This window comes from Prionailurus viverrinus, chromosome C2 (assembly GCF_022837055.1).
Source record: "Prionailurus viverrinus isolate Anna chromosome C2, UM_Priviv_1.0, whole genome shotgun sequence".
NCBI classification, from domain to species: Eukaryota; Metazoa; Chordata; class Mammalia; order Carnivora; family Felidae; genus Prionailurus; species Prionailurus viverrinus.
Genome location: NC_062569.1, coordinates 146,262,197 through 146,284,595, shown reverse-complemented (window position 1 = coordinate 146,284,595; position 22,399 = coordinate 146,262,197). Strand labels below are relative to the sequence as shown.

At 46.6% G+C, this 22,399-nt stretch overlaps 1 protein-coding gene across 6 annotated transcripts in view; it reads left to right on the top strand.

The window, feature by feature from the left end:
• Positions 1 to 22,399, top strand: part of TIAM1 (TIAM Rac1 associated GEF 1) — a 396,054-nt gene that overhangs the window by 179,329 nt on the left and 194,326 nt on the right. Inside the window, exons 1-2 of one of the 6 annotated variants that reach the window (XM_047874691.1) lie at positions 9,547 to 9,686; positions 15,278 to 15,345. The exons of 3 other annotated variants lie outside the window; for them this stretch is intronic. The gene's annotated coding sequence lies outside the window, so the exon portion shown is untranslated. Of the gene's footprint in view, positions 1 to 9,546; positions 9,687 to 15,261; positions 15,346 to 22,399 lie in introns of those variants that run through there. 2 more of the 6 variants (XM_047874688.1, XM_047874693.1) reach the window with 2 other exon arrangements.

Sequence of the window (22,399 nt, the reverse complement as noted above, 5' to 3'; positions counted from 1 at the left end):
TGTAACAGCCTGAATTTCGTCGGTTAGACAATCCTATTTAATCTCTTACAATCAGAGAAAATCTGCTCTTTTAGTTATGAGATTAAGATCATGGTAAAGTGACAGGGAGAACAGGTACATTTTAAAGCTGGTTAATGTGCTTAGATTAACGTTTTGATTCCTTTTGGTTTTTGAGCAGCAATGTCTTGAAAAGCTACATGGTCCTGAGCCAATAGATTGAAAATGATGTGGGGTTTCTTTTCTTTCTTTTTTTTTTGGGGGGGGGGGTCTTTAAAAAAAAGTTACGGTAAAATCTACATAACATAAAATTTGCCATTTTGACCATTGTTACACGTACTGTTCCGTGGCATTGATTACATTCAAAGTATTCTACCATGATCACCACTATCTATGTCCCAGACTCTTTCGTGGCTGAAACAGTAACGCTCCAACCATTATGCTGTGATTCCCATGCCCCCTGTCCTCCTCCCCCCCCCCCCGGCATTTGGTAACCCAGAGTCTTCCTTTCGGAGAATTTGAATTGGCCAATTTGTAGATATTTCCTATCAGCGGAATTATGCAAAGCGTTGTTTTGCTTTGAATCTTTTCAAGATTCATCCTTTTGGATCCTGTTCTGAACTTCATTCCTTTTGATGGCCGTGTATTCATCTGTCGTATGGATGGGCCCCCTTTTGTTCATCTGTTCATCTGCGGATGGACACCTGGGCTGTTTACACGTTTTGCCAACCGTGCAGAAGGCTACAGGTGCACGTTCTGGTGCAGGCGAAAAGATGCTGTTTTGCAGTATCCGTTGTAGTATCTGTAGAGACAGGTTTTAATTTCTTGGGCAGAAATCGGAGGAGGCCTTGTCTTTGGCCAGGATGCCCACATGACCCCTTGGGCATGTACGTACGAATCCGTCCTGCGTCTCCGCCAGCCTTACCTGCAGTCTCGCCAAGCCTAGCACTGTAATTTGTTTGGGAGGATGCTGGCTGCTGCTGAATCAGGCTGCCTTCAGCCGTCCCGGCTTGACTGCGTCCTTCCGTCCCAGGTCTCTGAGCCTCTTGTTGGCCATCTGGGGCTGAGCCAAGCAGTGTCTCAGGCATCTGGTTATTATGGTTTGCGTATTACTTTTCGATGGGCTCAATTTCTATCATTCTTTATTTATATGTGCCTTTGGTACTGTGTTGGGGCCAAAATTATATATGCACAGACTGCATTTAATGTTTATTTGATGGATTTTTTTTTTTTTTTTTTTTTAAGGAGGGAATAATGGAGTGGGCAGGACATACAGCAGATTTGTTTCAGTAGATCTGGGTTCTAGACTGGATCTGCCATTATTTTATTATGTGAGCCTGAGTGAGTCACTTAACCCTTCTGTCCTCAAATGGGTGAATAATCGGAAGCCCTTCCTCACTCCTATGTATTTGGGTCTGCGCCTCTGTGTTGCCCACCCCGTTCACTTGATATTCTAAGATACACGCTTGTTGTATTTTCTGATTGAAAATAATCTTTGCATGTTGGAGTTTTGTTTACGTTAGGGAAAATGCCACCAAGTACTCATAAGGTCCATAAAATCAAATGTCTATGTTCTTAGAAAGGAAAGCAAGACAAGTGGATTCTCATTTGCATGTTTTCTCTGACATCAGAAGTCACCTAATTTTAGGGGCGCCTTGTGGCTCAGTCGGTTGAGCGTCTGGCTTCAGCTCAGGTCATGATCTCACAGCTTGTGAATTCAAGCCCTGCGTCGGGCTCTGTGCTGACAGCTCAGAGCCTGGAGCCTGCTTTGGATTCCATGTCTCCCTCTCTCTCTGCCCCTCACCTGCTCGAGCTCTGTCTCTCTCTCTCTCTCTCTCAAAAATAAATACACATTAAAAATTAAATAGAAAATTTAAAAAGTTAAAAAAAAAAGTCACCTAATTTTCACTGATTATGGGCCCATCGTGAGCAGAGGACTGTGTAAGATGTCAGGTGCTAGAAACACATCCATGGGCATGGTCCTTTTCACGTCACCATCGCACCCATGTGCTGTGTGTGTCCGTACTATCTATCTCACCTTGTTCCCACCTACCCTTCCTCCAAAAGGTTTTGGCCCATGAACTATGAAAGGATAATTACCAATGTTTTAATATAAAATCAAAATCAAAATCATCAACCATAAAAACGAGTACTGTTTTTTTTTTTTAATGTTTTATCTTATTTTTGAGGGATAGTGACAGAGCATGAGTGGGAGGAGGGGCAAAGAGGGAGATAAAGAATCCGAAGCAGGCCCAGGTCTCATGCTGTCAGCACAGAGCCCGACGTGGGGCTCGAACCCACAAACCGTGAGATCATGACCTGAGCCGAAGTCAGACGCTCAACCGACTGAGCCACCCAAGAGCCCCCAAAACAAGTCCTCTTAATGTTGGTTATCTTTGGTGAGCTCCAAGGGCCTGTGTGTCTCGCTGTGGCAATCCTCATGAGGGGGCTTGCTGCTTCCCCACAACAGGGACTCGAGCAAGGGCTCACGGGGTCTCTCTGAGGCCCCGGGGTGTTGGAAGGGCCCCCACTCTCTCACCAGGTGCATAACCAGTATCTGAACTATACTTCTATCCGTGACCCAAATAGCAATACGAAAACCTCAAAAACATTTAAAACACTAACATGGTTGCTTGTTTCCTGACTGCAAATTGTATTTGTACGTTTAGTGCCTCTTAAGGAAAGCTCTGGGCATGTGCCCCACGCAAAGCCTGTTTATCCACACAACCCGATGGATTGTCCTTAGGCGTCGATTTCAACTTCCCATTTTACCGAAAGGGAAGCCGCATGGCTTGGCTCTGCTTGTTGGAGGAGGCCTGGACTTGAACAAGGCCCTCTCATTACACACCCTGGCTTCTCCCTTGACCAAAGGAGGCCTCCTCAGTGGGACTGCTCCCTGAACGCCCCCTGGGAGCACTCCCTAGGGGCTACATTGAGGACTGTAAGGCGATCTCGGCTGCACATTCTTTGGAGAGAAGGCAGGACTGAAATTAGAACTTGACTTCTTATCTTCTTACATGAGTTTATTCAGCACGATCTCGCTGTTAGTGCCAATAATAATTATTATTGTTTATTGCTGCCGAGCAGAGAGGTGTCTGAAAGAGCCCACGCCAGGGAAAACCCAGATGCTCTCGCCCCCACGAACCACACGTACCTCTTGTGCAAGGCTCACAGGGCCTTTGGCACCAACAGCCTCGCTGTGTGTGTGGGCAGGACAGCATCTGGCCCCATATGGTTTATTGCTATTCAGTGCTAGAGGTTCATGGACTTTTCCTTTGCCTTCTTTGTTACCTTTATCCTTGGATTGCACTTCCTCCCTTTTCCCCTCTCCCCTCCAGTAACAAGCCTGGCTTCAGTCATAAGTGCGTGAGCCACCGTGAGTCCTGAGACTCTTGACTTTGGCGTGTGGGACAAATGTTGTTGGGCAAGGCGTTGTCATTTGGGGCCATGAAAGCAATGGGAGTTTTACAATCCTGGAAACACACAACTGGAAGATAGAACTAGGAGGCCAGAGAATATTAATTGGGATATTGCCATTTAATAGTTGGAGAAAATCAAAGCCTCTGGATTGTAAGGAACTTGCTACCCATTCAGTCCCTGAAGTGTATTCTGGATCCAGGTGGCATTTAAAGGCTGGTGAGATTTTCTTGGTGTGTTTCTGATTTTATATTTTTCAGGATTACTCTGCTTATTTGTTAGGCATTTGGTTTTCAGATGGAGAAAACCGTATTCAAAGTCACTAAGGTTGGTGTAAGATTTAAGTTGTAAAACATTTTTGTATCAAATCAAAAAAATTAAAAAAAAAATTTTTTTAACGTTTATTTATTTTTGAGACAGAGAGAGACAGAGCATGAACGAGGGAGGGTCAGAGAGAGAGGGAGACACAGAATTCGAAACAGGCTCCAGGCTCTGAGCTGTCAGTGCAGAGCCCCACGTGGGGCTTGAACTCACGGACCACGAGATCATGATCTGAGCCGAAGTCGGCCGCTTAACCAACTGAGCCACCCAGGTGCCCCTCAAATCAAAAATTTTTAAAGTCTATTTAATTTGAGACAGAGAGAGAGAGAGGGAGAGAGAGAGAGAGCATGAGCAGGGGTGGGGCAGAGAGAGAGAGAGAGAGAGAGAGAGAGAGAGAGAGAGAGAGAGGGAATCCCAAGAAGACTCTGCACTTTCAGCACACAGCCCGATGTGGGGTTTGAACTCACAAACTGTGAGCTGCAATCAAGAGCCAGATGCTTGATCGACTGAGCCACCCGGGTGCCCCTGTATCCAATCAAATGTAATGAGGGTCTGCAGTTGAAGACATTGTCTGAAAGGAAGGGCCTCGGTTTGTCTCTCAGAGAGAAGGAAGGCCTCATCCAGTGCTGAGTCAAGGGTTTTCAAACATGTCCATGTTCCTGGTGATCCTCACACCGTCCGGCACAAGAGTGGGTCGGATGGATCCATATTTAGACTTTTAATCGGTTTCAAATAGAAAAAAATTGATCTTGGCAATCGTTGGTAGCTAGCCACAAAATGTATTCATGGAGAAGCTTCTCAGTTTCCAGAGCGATGCTAGATAATGCAGGGCATCTGGATTTGGGTCTGCAGTCATCGCGGGGGGTCATCTGCTTGGGTTCAGATCATCTGTGTTCGTCGGCATCCCTGGTGGACTTCCCCTAACTTGAGGAGGAGAATGCTCTTTTTCTCCAGCTGGGCTGCGGGCTTGCTGTTGCTAGGCGACAGCAGGTTGATGTGGACAGTTGTGGACGTGTTCCTGGGAGCCCACCACAGCTGTCTGCGCTTGCCGGGGTAGGTGCTGGGGTAGGTGCAGGTAAGAACCATTGCCGGAGCTGGCATCGAATTCTTGGACCTTGTCGGCTCTGCTGATTGCAACGCTTTTTCGGTTAAGTTGCCCTGGTGTTTGATCACGTTGGTTCCGAAGATCCTTGAACAGAAATCCAGAAGAGTCTTGCTTAAGGAGGGCATTTGTGGGGGCGCCTGGGTGGCTCAGTCGGTTAAGCAGCCGACTTCAGTTCAGGTGATGATCTCACAGTTCATGAGTTTGAGCCCCGCATCAGGCTCTGTGCTGACAGCTGAGAGCCTGGAGCCTGCTTCCGATTCTGTGTGTGTCTCTCTCTCTCTGCCCCTCGCCTGCTCACGCTCTGTCTCTCTCAAAAAGCAAGCAAACATTAAAAAAAAAATTTTTTTTAATTTAATAAAAAAGGAAGGCATTTGTGTCATTGAGGACACAGTTTGAAAGGAATTTTAGAAGTCAGCTATGGGAGGTCAAATTTAGAAAACAGCACGATAAAGACTGAATTAAAATCTATGGGGAAAATAAATAAACTCCGCATCGTTTTTTGCTTCTGGGCGTAAATTCAGCTGACAAAGGGAAAGAGAGATGTTTGGCCCTTTGTGAGTTTCCTCCCCCACCTACCAAATGTTGTTGCCCAACATGTATTTATTTATTCGTTATATGACCTTCTTATATCTGTGTAGCTGGCTCTTGTGTAAATATCCATGAACAGTACAAATGCCTCATAAGGGTGTCATGACTTACAGTTTTTCAAAATAGTTTTACATAAATCTTCTTATTTGTGGTAATGGTTGATTATTTTTGTGCCTTCTATCACTTAACACTGTCCCCAGGTTTTTCCTGATCTTGGGAAATTGTTAAAAACAAAAGTTGACTGTGCTCCCTCTACTGGTTGCATTTCTTTGGAACAGAAACACCGTACATTCATGATTAGGTTCATTGCTTTTGGTGGGACTCGTAACCGTGCTCACATTCTCATTTCCTTCTCCTTTCCTTGGTTTTCAGAAACAAGACCAGGGGCGCCTGGGCGGCTCGGTCGGTTGAGTGTTCGACTTCTGCTCAGGCCACCATCTTGCCGTTTGTACGTTCCAGTCCCGTGTCGGGCTCTGTGCTGACAGCTCGGAGCCTGGAGCCTGCTTCGGATTCTGGGTCTCCCTCTCCCTCAGCCCCTCCCCCACTTGCACTCGGTCTCTCTGAGTCTCTCTGTGTCTCTCAAAAATAAATAAACGTTGAAAAAAAAAAAAGAAGCAGCAAGACCAGTGGCTTTTAGAACCGCAGGTTAAGAAGCTGATAATATAATGAGGGATAGGGTGTCTTTACCGCCCATTTGTACAGGGGTGTGTGGAGAGGGCCACTACTTGGCACCCTTCCTTCCTTTAATGCGAAGAGCAGCCCTGCCTGGGGCTGGTGGCCGCTGCCCGAGGACCTCTTGGGTTCTGATGTTGGTGGGCTTTCACCTGTGTCGGGTCTTGTGCAACCTCCCAGCCCCTGAATGAAATCAGCAGGATTTTTTAATTTTTTATTTTTTTAATGTTTATTTATTTTTGAGAGACAGATCATGAGTGGGAGAGGGGCAGAGAGAGAGAGAGGGAGACACAGAATCTGAAGCAGACTCCAGGTTCTGAGCCGTCAGCAGAGAGCCCAATGTGGGGCTCAAACTCATGAACCATGATATCATAACCTGAGCCCAAGTTGGACGATTAACCCCAGGCGCCCCTCCAATTTTTTTTTTTTTTTTTAATGTTCACTTGTGAGAGAGAGATAGAGAGAGACTACAAGCCGGGGAGGGGCAGAGAGAGAGAGAGGAGGACAGAGGATCCAAAGCAGGTTCCGTGCTGACAGCAGCAAGCCCGATGTGGGGCTCAAACTCACAAACCCCGAGATCATGACCTGAGCTGAAGTCGGTCACTCAACCCACCAAGCCACCCAGGCGCCCTGAAACCAGCAGGTTTTATATGTGCTCACAGGTAGTTCAGACTCTTGAACCCAGGGTGCCCTGAAGATTCCTCCAGAAGTGACTATAGGAGAGTCTTTACTTTTAGGCCTGAGAGATGGGCAATGAGGTGAAGACTGATTCAGTTCTATGCAACATGCACTTATCACATATATACCGTGTGTTAGGCTGCACGGGGATTCCAGAGGAGCCAACCCACTGTTCTGTGTCCCCTTTTGAGAAACACTGAGCAACAAGGGCAAGGCTCTTCTCCTCTCCAAGCAGAAATTAAGTAATATCAGAAAGAGGGGCGCCTGGGTGGCTCAATCGGTTAAGCATCTGACTCTTGGTTTCGGCTCAGGTCACGATCTCATGGTTTGTGAGTTTGGCCCCGTTGGGCTTTGTGCTGAGTGTGGAGCCTGCTTGGGATTCTCTCTCTGTCTCTGTCTCTGTCTCTCTCTGTCTCTCTCTCTCTCTCTCCCCCTTTTGCCCCACTTGTGCTTTCTCTCTCAAAATAAATAAGTAAACTTAAAAAATAATATAAGAAAGAAGAAAAAAAAGGCGTATATAGCATTCTAGAGTTAAAGGAAACACTTCTTAGGTAATGATGAGACCAGAAAACCTGTAGAAAAGATATCTTCACTTTGTAGGTCCTTCACCCTAACTGGTAGACAGTGGTGGTGCTTGTATTCTTTTTCCTGTAAGCGGATTTGTAACTTTCTTTTCGATAAGCTGTAATGAGATTAAACATCCTTCCTGTTCTCAATGGAGCGTCTCCAGCTAAAGATTGTCAGTGGAGAAATGGCTGGTGACTGTGATAAGCCTGCTTTGTCTGTGTATCTTTCATATCTCTTTCAGCAAGGTATCATGCCTCCTCCCCCCAGATGTGCTCTCTGTGATTCTAAAGCTGATACCCAAGCCTGACGTCATCTTCCTCCCCACCCCCATGATTATTTCCATCCACATTTGACACAGGTCCTTAACTTAGTGAGTGCCTGGGCCTCCAGCTGTGTTCCGTATCCCTGAATGCTCTACTGCTTCTGACTCCCATGCCCACCGTCTTCTGGTCCCACGCAGATGGTCCAGCCCTCAAATGCTGCCCAGTGGAAAAGGAGAAGAAATGCTATTCTATATTCTTATAAGTCCCTGGAGAGCCTCATCATAATGTTGATGATCATATACGGAATGAATAAATTCAGTGACTGTTGATGGTGAAATCTGTCTCCCAGGGCTTCTCAGTAGCCAACAGTATTGGCATTTGGGGCTGGATAATTCTTTGTCGTGGGAGGCTTTCCTGTACAGCATCCTTGTCTTCTGCCTGCTAGATGCCAGTAGCTCCCCCAAGGTGTCGCAACCGAAAATTGTCCCCACTGTTGTTGAGTGTTCCCACGGGGGCAAAGTCCACTGATTTTCCCAGCAAGGGACCAGCGCTGATTCCAAGCACCCCCTCTGTTCAGTTTGTTCTTTCACGATTCTTCATGGGCATTCTTTTGTTTATTTACTTCATTCATGGAACAAATAGTTATTAACTTTTCTACTTATGCCAGCTTCTTATGCCATCTATGTAGGGGAATATAAGGATGAACTAGGTATCTCCTTCTTCATGTTCATATATATATGAGTCAATTTTGATGTATCATGGTTTACATTCTTTTGACTTTTATCATTTTTATCTCGAAAGTTCCCTTCTCTGAATGTCATTCCCAACCTATAGCCCTGGCCGGCATTTGAGTAATTAGGACTTCTTTAATGAATGTTTCTTTATTTCTGTAGCCTGGGTCTTTGAGGGATGCCCCTTGCAGCCTGGGTCAGTATTCTTGGCTTTGACACAGCTATTAACCTTGTAAAATGATAATGCTCTATTAATCTATCAATTTCACCCATGAATGCTTCACCTGTTACAGATATGGCCTCCACTTGTCATTCTAGATCTCCTATTTTCTTGTATTGTGATTCCTTTCATTCCTTTAACCAGCCACCTGAGGCTTCATTTAATGTGTAAGGTCATTTTTATTTTTATTCCATGAAACTTCTGTTTCAGAACCGAGGTCAGGCCTAGCAAAGGGATGATCATTGGACTGCTTTTCGGTGGACTTTTAAGTTAGTGCGTGTCGTTTAGAGTGCTCAGGAACTGTGGTATAAATATTGCTGGTGGGAAACCAAATTTATGGCATTTTTCTAGGGGGAGGGAAAGTGGGATGTCTTTCAGGGAGGAGTTTACAGATGGCTCTAACTATGTTGATAATTTTAATTTTTTGTGCTACATGATAGGTACTTGGGGGCTCATTATTTTATTTTCAGGTATATTTTCGTATGCCTGAAATATTTTGTAGTAAGTTTTCAGGGAAACAGGGGCAGTTGTAAGTGTTTTGTTTTGCCTTTCTGTCCCCCACTCTTTTTCAATAGATGTTTAGGAATTAGGCCTCCACTGACTAACCTATCCACATTCCTGCCTGTGCTGGGGTGGGGAGCACGGTGCAATTATTTAAGATTTCTAGCCTTTCAAATCCAGAAAGAGGCACTGCCTTCTTGCCATGTGCGAAATAAATGTGACGGGAACTTATGCTGTCTGCAGGGTGCCCAGGTTCATCTGTGAAGTGGTTAAGATCTGTTAGGAATAAATGTCTTCCTCTAAGGTTGTGCGGAGCCCAGAGCCGCGACCCTGAGTGACAGCCCGTCTGGGCTCTTGGTCTGGGGAACATGGAGGGGAGAATTAAATTGGGGAAGGAGGTGGAGAGGAGGGAGGTGGAGAGGAGGGAGGGGACGGTGGGTGGGGAGGAGCGACAAACCCTCTCCAACACACCCAAATGACCAGATTCATCACAGCACGAAACTTCACAAGTTACGCCCACTCCCTCTGCCAGAAGCCGGGGAAGGCTGCTGCTTCCTCATTTCTGTTACTGGAAGTTTGGAGACGTGAAGCAAGACGGGGAAGCATGCGCGCCGTGCCGAGCAGTGGTGAGCGTTAATTTCAAGCCCATTCTTTCCACCGGCGAATTTCTTTGTGTCGGGTGGCGAGGGGCAAGCAGCCGAGGCGGCTGTGGACAAGCAGAGGCCCATGGGGTCCTGAGCTCGGCGGCGGCGTTGAGGGGACCTGTGCGCCCGGAGCCCGGAGCCCCGAGCTCCGCGGAATTGGCGAGCAGCGTCTCCACACTGAGCCGGGATCCCTGGGGGGGGGGGGGGGGGGCGGACATTGCCTGTGTGGGTCCCGGCTCCAGGGCAAAGAGAAGATGGGGGCTTTGTGAGCCCTTCACCTTTACCCCTTTGCCTTCGGTATCCAGGGATCCTATGGGGAAGGGCTGGAGAGAGGGAGGCCGGGGGATCAGGTTACCCACCAGAGGTGCGTTCTGTCCCCACTGTCCCCGCTGTCCGGCTGCCCGTTCTGTAATGCCAGGTCAGTGCCGTTGACAATGAATCCATTGGGATTCAGTATTTCTGAAGGAATGTTCTGAAGCTGGGGCGCCCGACAGGCCCCCCGGGTCAGTATGGGAATTCTTTAGGGAGGCATCCGAAGTCTTGGGTTTCTCATTAATTTTGTGTCTGATTTAGTTCAGCTCAAGACTTCCTAGCCGTTGAGGTGTCATTTGTGTATCCAGAAAATTTTTTTGAAAAGTATGAGTTTTTCTATGGCAGCTGCTTTCTCTCCAGGTTGATTGCCTAAGTCAGATTTGGGCGGGGTGGGGAGAGGAAGTTTGGGTGGAGGCTGGCACCCTGGTTGGGATCATTGCAAGCGACACTTAATATATGTTGCAGCAAATGATAAAGTTGGCCAAAGGTAAAGTTTCTTGTAAACATTCTTTAGGTTTTATTTTGGAGCCCCTTTTAGAGCTTTGTGGTTTTGCTTCCGCATGAGGGTCCGATGGAAGCTTTTGGGCTAACTTACCCAATTCACCTGTTTCATATCTGATCAACAGGTTGGTGCAGGGCAGTGGGAGCTGTGTGTGTGTGTGTGTGTGTGTGTAGTTTAAGCTAATCCTTCCTATGAATTCTTAGAGAATCATCTTATTTTTAGGGCACCTTCACAGAAGGGAAGAAATGTGTGGCTGTCATTATGCTGATAGAAAACCAAATTTCATTCTACAAGTGTTTCTCCCAGATCTGGGGTGGGTGCAATTAGGAGGATGTCAATAGTTGATTTTTATCATCTTCCTGATCCGACAGTGGGGCAGCCTGGCTTTCTCTTGGCACCTTCCATTTGAACTTTCGGGTCAGGGGCCGGGTTGCTGTGGCCACAGGTTTACTTAGTTTACTTCCACCTTCAGCTTCCCTGAAGTTAATGATACAGAAGTAAAATGAAATGACTTTAAAAAAAAAATTTTTTTTTTTTAACATTTATTCATTTTTGAAAGGCAGAGAGAGACAAAGTGCGAATGGGGAGTGGGCAGAGAGAGAGGGAGACACAGAAACAGAAGCAGGCTCCAGGCTCCTAGCTATCAGCACAGAGCCCGACGCGGGGCTTGAACTCGTGGACCGCGAGATCATGACCTGAATGGAAGTCGCCACTTAACCGACTGAGCCACCCAGGTGCCCCTGAAATGAAATGACTTTTAAAGCAAAGTAGACACGTCCCGGGAAAGGCCAGCAGGTTGCATGGTCCAGGCTGTCACAACCGCTAGAGTCCTGTGTTCCTTGAGGGCTCAAGAAAGAGCATGGCACGGAGATGGGAACTTGATGCTCGCGTGAAGTTGTGTGGCCTGCTTCCTCCACCCGTAAGAAGTCTGTAGCAACTCACTCAACAGGAAAGACAACCCAATTGGATCTCTTGATAGTGCTGGTGAAACTAACTAATAGACCCTTGTTCACATGGAGTTTAATGGAACGATAATCCTCAGCCAGAGAAAGGGAGTATATTATTCATAAAGGTATTTAGAGATCACATGGGACTGTTTCATGTAGACATTTGGAATTAGATTACTTCTATATGAATTGGTAGGTGTAGGTAGTGTGAGAGAATGTTACAATTTCTGTATCATTATTTTTTCCCTCAAGGTCCTCTTACCTCTCCCATAAAGAAGAGGTTTGGCTCTGATTGTGTGTGTGTGTGTGTGTGTGTGTGTGTGTGTGTGTGTGTGTGTTTGAAGTGGCAGGTTCAATTTGTTTAATAGAAATAGGGCCATTAAGATTATCTTGTTTTAGTAACTAGATAGTCTTTTATAGGAATTTTTCTATTTCACGTAAATATTAACATTTATTGGTAGAAAGTTGTACATAATATCCTTTTATAATATTTTAAAAGACTATGGCATCTGTAGAAATGTTTTCCTTTGTCATTCCTGGCATTGGTTATTTGTGCTTTTCTTCCTCTTGGTCAGTCTTGCTAATTAATGTATTATCAATTTTACTGGCATTTGAAAGAACCAACTTTGGGTTTTGTTTGTATTTGAAATGAAACATAGACACTGCCTCCTTTCTTAAGTTTACATGCATTTTAAAAATTCTGTGCTGTGGAACACTGTCAAAAAAGATGTTAAGAGCCTTTAAAACTAAGTAACTGAGTCTCCTGGCTGTAAGAAGGCAGACATTCTGTATTCATTTTTATGTGTCTCTGAAATAATGTTTCTCGGTTTTATTAAACCATACCTGGTGTTCTTGAGAATCCTACCCAGCGCATCAAATTGTTCTAAGATGGTTTTGTACATTGACTGGGGCACACCCTGTGAAATTGTTTTGGAAACTTCTAGCTAGAATTTACATAAGACTTGCTGGTAATTTAATGTGAATTGTAGGTACCCTTCAACCTACTTGACAATACAGATTTATTTTGTACTAGGGCAGAGGAAATTTGCTGTAATGACCAAGAAAGTTTCATTTTGGTTCATATTTAATACACGAGTCTTGGCATTTTAACGTTTTTCTCGGAAAATCTTTCTGAGTTTGTGACCGTGTAAGAACGAGAACATTAGAGCCAGAAAGACCTAGATCTGAAGTCTTTTTTCTTTTAAGTTTATTTATTTAAGTAATCTCTACATCCAGTGTGGGGCTCAAACTCACAACCCTGAGATCGAGAGCCACGTGTTCTACCCACCGAGCCAGTCAGGTGCCCATGGATCCAAATTCTTGTTCTGCCACTTGTAGCTAGCTCTGTGACTTCCAGAAAGTTGCCTAACCCCTCTGAGCTTACATTTCCCTTCCTGTGAGATGGAAATAATGAAAATTGCTCAGGGGGCTGTTGTGAGATTTCTGAGTACTCCTGTAAGGCACCTGGCTGGTGATTTGGAACAAAGTGGGCACTTAATGGGGTGCAGTGCGTTGCGTGTTTTCGCCTCCTGCCCTTTCTGGTTGTACTTGCAACCTCACAGCTTCCCTGGGTGCCTGCCTTCCAGAAGTGTGAAAGGTTATTGCAACAGAATGAAACAAAGCCACTTCTCCCATCTGTTCTCTCCATATTTGGGGCAGATGGGCTACCAAGGTCCCTTTCCATGTTTTCAGTATTTTCGTCTTATTATCCTAGTTGATTGGTGGTATACTGGCTGTATATTTTTCCACTCCAAGTTTTTAAATTAAGTGTTTTAAAAATCTAACTTTATTTTATTATTTCTTTAATGTTTATTTACTTTTGAGAGAGAGAGAGAGAGAGACAGTGTGAGTTGGGGAGACGCAGAGAGAGAGGGAGACACAGAATCTGAAGCAGGCTCCAGGCTCTGAGCTGTCAGCACAGAGCCCAACGTGGAGCTTGAACTCAGGAACCATGAGATCATAACCTGAGCCGAAATCGGACATTTAACTGATGGAGCCACCCAGGCGACCCTTCAATTTTTTTTTTTTAATGTTTATTTATTTTTGAGAGAGAGAGAGAGAGCAAGCCGGGGAGGGACAGAGAGAGGCGGACAGAGGATCCAAAGCAGGCTCCATGCTGTCAGCAGCAAGTCCAATGTGGGGCTCAAACTCACAAACCCTGAGATCATGACCTGAGCTGAACTCAAGACGCTCAACCGACGGAGCCACCTCGGCACCCCTTCCACCCCAATTTTTACGTTACCTTCCTGGGATTATTATTTTTGTCTTCAGTTTATCTCACTTCCTTGAGAGTCTCACTGCTCTGTTATTTCCTCCCTCCCTCCCTGCCTCCCAGCCTCCTTTCCCTTCCGTAGACATGAAATGAGCACTCAGCTCAAACTTGGCAGAGACGGGGCTGTAAGTTAGTGGGGTTGCTTCTCCGAAGGGAAATTGGTAAAATGTAGTTATTCCAGAACTCCAGTTACTCTAGAAGAGATGCTCGATGTCACTAATCATCAGGGAAATGCAAAGCAAAACCACTACCAGATACCAGCTCTCTACCAGAAAGACAAGAAATAACAAGGTTTGGCTGTGGAGAAAAGGGAACCCTCATGCACCATTGGTGGGAATGTAAACCAGGAGGCAGATGGGGCTGAGGATAACCATATCAGGGTTTTATTGCTATAGCATTTTCTGAGAGTGTTTTTCCAGAGCTTAAAGTTCCTTGGTACTTTGGGGGTGTGTGTGGGGGGGGGAGGGAGTGTGGATTGTTTAATGCTATGGCTGACCTCATAACCAAGAAAGGAAGTGAGAGGCATAGGGTGAGGAAGTTGGCTGGGTAATATTCCTCCACAAAGGAATATGGCATTCTTGAAGTGATCCAACCCTGCAGCTGTTTGGCTCTTCTTGGGGTTTGTCAATTGAAGAAGGTCCCGGGGACTATATGGCATAATCAGTTAGTGTTTCTTCAGGTGTCTAATAATGCAAGGGGCTGGACTGGGGAAGGGAAGGGGTCATCAGCTGGGAAAAGGCTTACCAGTGCCATGCCAACATCATTCAGTGCTCTGCTCAAGGAGTGAGTCTTGGCTTACATTTTTTGCGGTGAATCGGCCTCAACAACAGATTGACTAGCTGCCTTTGATCTGGCCCGTCAGCTGTGACCCAGTGTGCTGAGTAACTGTGCTGTTATTTGTATTGGTTGGTGTTTTTATGAGAGTAGGGGACAAGGAGGCGTATAGTCTTCATGAGTGTTTTGCAACACGACGCCTCTGGTTTATTTTGATGCTGTTGCTTGAAAACAAGTGTCAGCATGGTATTCCCTGGTAAAACTTTTGGGGGAGAGATCATCACTTTTGGAAAGTTTGGTTAGGAGTGGGTTTGTGAGATCTTGTACTGAAGCATGGAGCCTCATGCAATACCTTGGAAATGTATGCTCCAGTGTTTGAGATCTCTGTAAATTTACTTCTGTAAATCCAGAGATTTTGGTGGGCAAGGATAACTATGGCCAAAGTGCTTTCTCCAAAGCCATGGTCGAATAAGGGCCTGGAAAATACTTCTTTGATTATGAAAATACTAATACTAAATACTAATTTACTGAGCATCTACAACATACCAGTACTTTTCCTGTGTTCTCTTGTTACTGTCTCAGAGGGTGATACTGCATTCTCTAGAAGTGCATAAAAAATGAGCATAAAACCCATCATTTTCCTGTGTCCACTCTTGTAGGTAGAACTGGTGTGAACTGAGGCCCACATATCTAGACCTGAAAGCCAGGAGGAGAGGAGGGTTGGTACCATGTGGTGTGATGTTCTGAATCCTAGTCTCTTATCTAGGACGTGATCGGCCTCTTTGGATGGCACATATGGGGATCTTGAGAGAAGCCTCTTCTCCTTGGGATGGGGTAAGTGAGGCATTTGCAGAAGGTTGGGAAATGAATGTTCAAGTTTTTATTTATTTTTTAAAGTTTATTAATTTGTTTTGAGAGGGAGAGAGAGAGAGAGAGAGCGCGAGAGAACAAGCAGAAGAGGGGCAGAGACAGAGAAGGAGAAAGAGAATCCCAAGCAGGCTGTGTGCCGTCAGAGCAGAGCCCGATGTAGGGCTCAATCTCATGAACCGTGGGATCATGACCTGAGCCGAAATGAAGAGTCAGATACTCAACTAACTTAGCTACCCAAGCGCCCGAGGATTCAAGCTTTTAAAGTCCTTATTGTTTTAGGACCCTGTCCAAATCCTCCTGTCCTGGGACAATAGGAGGTTCGTTATTTGTGACTGCCGTTTTGTGGAAAGAGGCGTTGCTGATTCTCCTCATTCACAATTTGAGGCTTTGAAATTGATTTCCTGGGAACCATTGGATGTGTAGGGTCCCATTGTTGGATCATTCCACAGACAAGCCAATGTTTTGGGCTTGATGAAGAGGGCAGAGTGGTACAACCCATGTCAGGGACCCCACGGGCTGGGTCTGCCCCTTGTGAGTGACCACCGATTAGCATTGATTCTTTATGCTTTGAGTCATGAGGAAGAAGAGTCCCCCTGATTCTCAGGTTATATTGTTTCAAAGACCTCATGGAGTAGTCTTCCGACCTTTGTCTTCCTGGCATCAGTTTTGCCTGCCCTTGTGATACCAGGAAAGGAGAAGAAGAAGGAATTATTTTGGAGTGCAACAGGGGAAACTTGGTATCAGCATGGGCTTTTTCTGGGGCTGTGGCCATGAGATCATGTTACTTTAAAAAAATTTTTTTTTTCAACGTTTATTTATTTTTTGGGACAGAGAGAGACAGAGCATGAACGGGGGAGGGGCAGAGAGAGAGGGAGACACAGAATCGGAAACAGGCTCCAGGCTCCGAGCCATCAGCCCAGAGCCCGACGCGGGGCTCGAACTCACAGACCGTGAGATCGTGACCTGGCTGAAGTCGGACGCTCAACCGACTGCGCCACCCAGGCGCCCCGAGATCATGTTACTTAAAAAAAATTTTTTTTTTCAACATTTATTTATTTTTGGGACAGAGAGAGACAGAGCATGAACGGGGGAGGGGCAGAGAGAGAGGGAGACACAGAATCGGAAACAAGCTCCAGGCTCTGAGCCATCAGCCCAGAGCCTGACGCGGGGCTCGAACTCATGGACCGCGAGATCGTGACCTGGCTGAAGTCGGACGATTAACCGACTGCGCCACCCAGGCGCCCCTAGGGATTTTTAAAAAAAATTTTTTTTTCAACATTTATTTATTTTTGGGACAGAGAGAGACAGAGCATGAACGGGGGAGGGGCAGAGAGAGAGGGAGACACAGAATTGGAAACAGGCTCCAGGCTCTGAGCCATCAGCCCAGAGCCTGACGCGGGGCTCGAACTCCCGGACCGTGAGATCGTGACCTGGCTGAAGTCGGACGCTTAACCGACTGCGCCACCCAGGCGCCCCAAGAGATCATGTTACTTTTGATAGAGCTTCCCACCGAAAGGGTCAAGCCGTAAATCTACAACCTTACAGGCACTCTGAGCAGAGAAGTAATGCCGCAGACACCTTCCTCCCTCACTTTCCCTTCTGCCAAGTGGGGACAGGGCCATGTCAGTCCTCCTGTACTTCCTGGGGGTGGGGGGAGGGAATGAATTAGACCACAAGGGGCTTTATGACTACACAGAGTTGCAGGTATTCTTTTTGTGTTTGCCTTCCTCCCCATGAGCAAACCCACCCAAGCCTGGATGTTGGGTGACAATGCCGCACTATTCACCCTTTATCACGTTTTGATCGTATGCTGGCCGATTCAGTTTGAACAATAATATGGGACTACCCGCTCGGGGGAGAGGAGGAATCGCAGATGCTTCCTGAGGCACGATCCCCACCGTGTTGTTGTTTTTCTTTTGATCTGACTGTAGTAAGAGCAGTTAGCCTGAAACCAACCCAGTTAGCCTGAGACCAACCCTTTGAACAGATTTTTAAATGTACAATACAGTGTAATTCACTATCGGCACAGTATTTCATGGTGGATCTCCAGAACGTTTTCATCTGGCATCACTGAAATAACGTCTCCGATGATTAGCGCCTTCTCACTTCCCCCTTCCCTCCGGCTCCAGGCAAGCACCATTCTGCTTCCGTGAGTTAGACTATTTCAGATGCCCCCATGTACGTGGAATCATGTGGCATTTGTCTTTCTATGACCAGCTTATTTCACATGGCATCATGTTCTCCGGGTTCATCCACGTTGCTGCAACACTGCAAGACTTCCCTCTTAAAGGCTGACTAATATTCCATTGCGCCCGTACCCACTGCATTTTTTTTTGCCCCCATTCATCCGTTGCTGGACACTTAGGTGGTTTTTACATTTCCGCTGTTGTGAATCGTGCTGCAGTGAACACGGGAGTGCTCGTATCTCTTTGAGATCTGCTTTCGTTTCTTCCCGATGAAAAATACCCATGAGTGGGCTCGTGGATCATATGGTAGTGCTATTTTTAAGTTTTTTGAGAAGCCTCCCTACTGTTTTCCACAGCGGCTGCACGCTTTTGCATTCTGATGCCCACGGTTTTTATAGTTTCCCAGCCGGCGCGGCAGGCCCTGCTTTTGCGGGTCTTGCTGTGACTTGTGCCTCCGGTCTTACCTGTTGCTCTTGAACCAGACCGGCGGCCTTTCCCACTCCGCTCTCCGCGTGTACAAGGCAGCCTGGGGACCTCCCTTGCAGCATGTACATCACACTGGATTATCATAATTGGGTTCTTTGGCTTTTTCAAGGGCTAAAAAAACTGATATAAATGATAACAGTACAAGGATATTAGAACAACGGCGAGCCCCTTCGTGGCACCTGCCTTCCGTGCTTTGCCCCAGCGCCTCGGATTCACTTAGCTTTCGTGCATATTTGTTCGCTGCCTTGTGCTTTCACTCCCATGAGGCTCCTTCTTTGCTGGAGGGGCTGCCCTTGGGGGTGGATCCCCCTTTGCCCAAGGAATTCCTCTACTTCCAGGGCGGTCCTTAGGACTAACCATGGGGGTGGGGCATGCGGATTTTAGGACAACTCTGAGGTTTCCTTTGTCCTGTTTCCAGAGAACCCTTCTGGCTTCCTTTTCCTGCTCCCCAACTTGTTTTCTGTACAAATGCTTCCTAATAAATAACTTAAACAGGAGTTCTAACTCTGGCTTCAGTAACTTGTTTAAAACAACAGAGGTAGAAAGTGGGGAGCTAGCTAGCAATTGGAGCCCCAGTCACCTGACTCCAGGATCTGTGCTCTTAGCCAGAATGTTCCTGTGTGTTTCTGCAAGGCAGGACTGCGTGCCCTCCCTTTTCTGTACATTTGCCTCAGCGTGGATTAGAGGGCTGCCGTGGGGTGTTCCGTAATGACCTGCTTAATGAGTGACTGACTGTCTCGCTGTCCGCAGGCTGTTCCCCCAGTCAGCCCTACCTGAGTCCTGTCTCTGGGCATCTGTCCACTCACTTGCCCCCTAACATGGCCTTCTCCCAGCTCTCTTTCAGAGTCTACCCCAACCTCCTTCCTGCTTGCAGCCTCTCTGGTCTGGCCCAACCTGCTGTCATTTTCCCCTATCAGAACGAGTACTGCTTGTATAGCAGTTGCCCCTTATCTGTGGTTTCACTTCCCCCTGGTCCATGGTCAGCCATCGTCCACAATCAGGTGATCCTCCTTCTGACCTGCCATCTGCAGGTCCCGTAGTAGGGGCGCCTCGGTGGCTTAGTCGGTTAGGCGTTTCCAAGTCTCGGTCTCAGCTCAGGTCTTGATCTCAGCGTCGTGAGTTCAAGTTCTGCACCAGGCTCCTTGCTGGATGTGAAGCCTACTTAAAAAAATAAAAGGTCAGCAGTAGCCTAACACTACATCACTGTGTCTACATCACTCACCTCACTTCATCTCATCATGTGGGAATTTTATCATCTCCCATCAGCACAAGCAGAAGGCCGAGTATAGCACAGTAAGATATTTTGAGAGACCACATTCACATAACTTTGTAAATTACAGTATAGTTTTTAGTTGTTCTGTTTTCTTATTAGTTAATTGCTAATCTCTTACTATGCCTAATTTATAAATCAAGCTTTATCTTAGGTACATGTGGTTAGGAAAAGCCATTGTGTATATAGGCTTTGGTACTGTCTGCGGTTCAGACATCCACTGGGGGTCTCAGAATGTATCTTCTGCAGATGACGGGGGACCGCTGTGTATCTTCTCCCCCACCCCACCCCAGCATGATTGTAAATCCTGGAGAGCTACCATTGCGTGCCCTGAACCACAGGATAAGTATTTGGCGACTTGACTCTTTGGGGATTAATCAGAACCTAGTCAGAGCTGTCCAAAGAAATGCCAAGGTTGTTTCTAGGTTCTGTGAAATAATGTGGTCAGAGAACAAAATTGAAAAAAAAATAAGCAATGGACAAATCTAAAATTTGTTAGCCCATTTTTGTGTGAGCCCATGTGCACATTTTCACGCTGCAGCTGTCCAAGTTGAACCACAGAGTGGATGTCTTATCCCTTGGCTTCAAGCACAATGGCTAGCCATCCCCTACCACCGCTCCCCCCCCCCCCGCCCCCCCCCACCATGGGAATTTAAGGAGATTTATGTGATGAATAATGTGGATTTTCTTCCAGTTCTTGGGTTGTGGTTTGACAAACTTCATGCGAATCATGGGTGAAACATGTCAAGTGTCTCCCCTCACCCCACCCATTTGAAACATAACAAAGATGTCTTCCAGCGTCAATATATTACATTTTGCTGATGGCTGCCACCTGTCCACAGTGACCTCCCCTCCTTGGCTGACTCAGACACACTTTGTCTCCTCTTGGGTTTGCCTCCACCTTTATGTCCAGGAAAGAGGGTCAGTCCAGAACTGAAGATACAGAGGAAAAGAAGCTACGTATATGTGTGTGCGCCTGGCATTCTGCTAAGTGTTCTCTATCAGAGTATATGACTGATCCCCATGACCATGCTGGCATGTGCTATTCTCTCCAAGTCCAGTCAGAACCCATGTGATCTCACTAAAACCACATATTGTGGTGACCCTGGATTTGAACTGTCTTTTGTTTGACTTCTAAACCCATGACTCTTTCATTCTAATTAGACACAGGTGTTTGGATGATGATTCTCATGATCCTATTAACTCTAGAATTCTGAGGCTCCTGGGTTCTTTTCTGACCTTTTCCTTTTCTACCATAGCCATTTCCCCTTAGCACTTCGCTTCTTGTGATTTGCTAAAGTCAGGATTGCCTGAAATACCATGTTTAGGTGGGGCTTTGTGGGAGTGGGGTGTCCAATACTTGAAAAACTGTAATATTAGGGATCTGACTTTATTTTTAGATAGCCATCCACAGGTGAAACATAATCAAGACCATTCTTTGAACACCCTCAGGAAAGTTAAAAGTTCTTCCTTCTTTTTAAGAAGGAACCTCCCTAGCTAGACTGAGGACTTTCTCATCACTGTCTTATCCTGCAGCACATCGAGCCTGAGATGTTGGTGCCTTGGGCCTGACGCAGCAGGACACCCTGGGTCGTTTGGCTCTTCTGTGCCTCTTGTGCCCACATTGCATAAACATTGGCATGGCAGGGACAGATGGCCACTCGGGAGGCTCCTTTGATGTCACATTTGGTTGCCTGGGTGGGGGGTAGGGGTGGCTGTATCCAGTCTCCACAGGAGAAGAAGCTGACTGGGAAATACCTACCTGAGAGTGGGTAAACAAAAGCTTAAGTCCAGAAAGCTAGGGACCCTGGTACGTCTGCAGGCCGGGCACTAATGGAGTCAGGTTTACATAAGTGTGTTTAGCTTGGGAGGAAGCCAGTTGGCTCAGAGCAAAGCCTTTTCTCTCCGCTCCTAATTGATGCTTTTGGAGTTCTGTTTTCTTATGAGAGAATGTGAATGGTCTGGGGGTGGGGGTGGGGGTGGTGAGGAAAGTGATGGGATTGCAGATAATTACTTTCAGAGCTAGCAAGAGCATTCATTCCTGAGGGCTGGGTTAGCTTTGCTGGAGGCTCCGGTGAAAGTACCTGAAATCCCAGGAGAGTCGAGATAGAGCAGTGGGGGCCCTTCTCAGTGAGAATCGGCTGGTCAGGCAGCATCAGTCTGCGTAATGGGGACTGAAAGCTTCGGTGGAAATAGGAAGGATGGTAATGAAGAACCCCCAGACAGCGAGTGCGTGAGGCAGCCCAATTGTGCCTGAAAGAAACATCCAGAGTTGACAGCATGCGACACTCGAGCGGGTTTTTGGTGGTTTTAGCTTCAGAGGGAACATCGGAGGTAATTACGGTCGCCTACATGCAAAGCAAGCATGGAGTTCAGTCACGGTGGAGAAGCCAAAAGCCACAAGGGTTGATCGAAAGCTTTTCCTACCCTAGCCTCCGGGTAATAATAACCGTTGCTCTTTATATCTCTAATGCATTTACAGACGTCGCAACAAACCGAAGTAAGGTAATGTATTCAAGTTAACGCAGTGACGTCCAGTGTCTGGGCTTCATGTTGATTGGGAGGCGGGAAGGTAGTTCATTGATTTATTCATTTCTTCAAGTCATTCGTTGGGTGGCTCTGGGTATCATCCTTGGAGGTGTCCGTGGAGGGGTCAGTGACGTGTGACACACAGCTCGCACCCCCTCAGGGAACTTACAGTGTAGAAGGGGAGAAATGATAACGCCGTGGGAAAGTTCATAGGGAGCCACCTGAGAGCCATCATCGAGAAGTTTGGTGTTTTGGAAGGGTCAGGACGTTAGCCATTCCGCGGTAGAATGGTGGAACGATCGGGAAAGCTATTATGATATTCCTAATTTCTGTTGCTTATTAAGAGCTCACTCTCTGCCTGGCACAGTTTTAAATGCTTAACGTGTATTAGCCACGTTAATAACCCAATAACCCACTGAGCTATTAGCATCTCAGTTTCACAGCCGAAGAAACTGAGGCAGAGAGAGGTAAGAGATGATGCAGCCAGCGTATGGGCGGTCGGCCCTCCTGACTACCCCATGCCTCTGTGGCCCTTTCCATTTCCCAT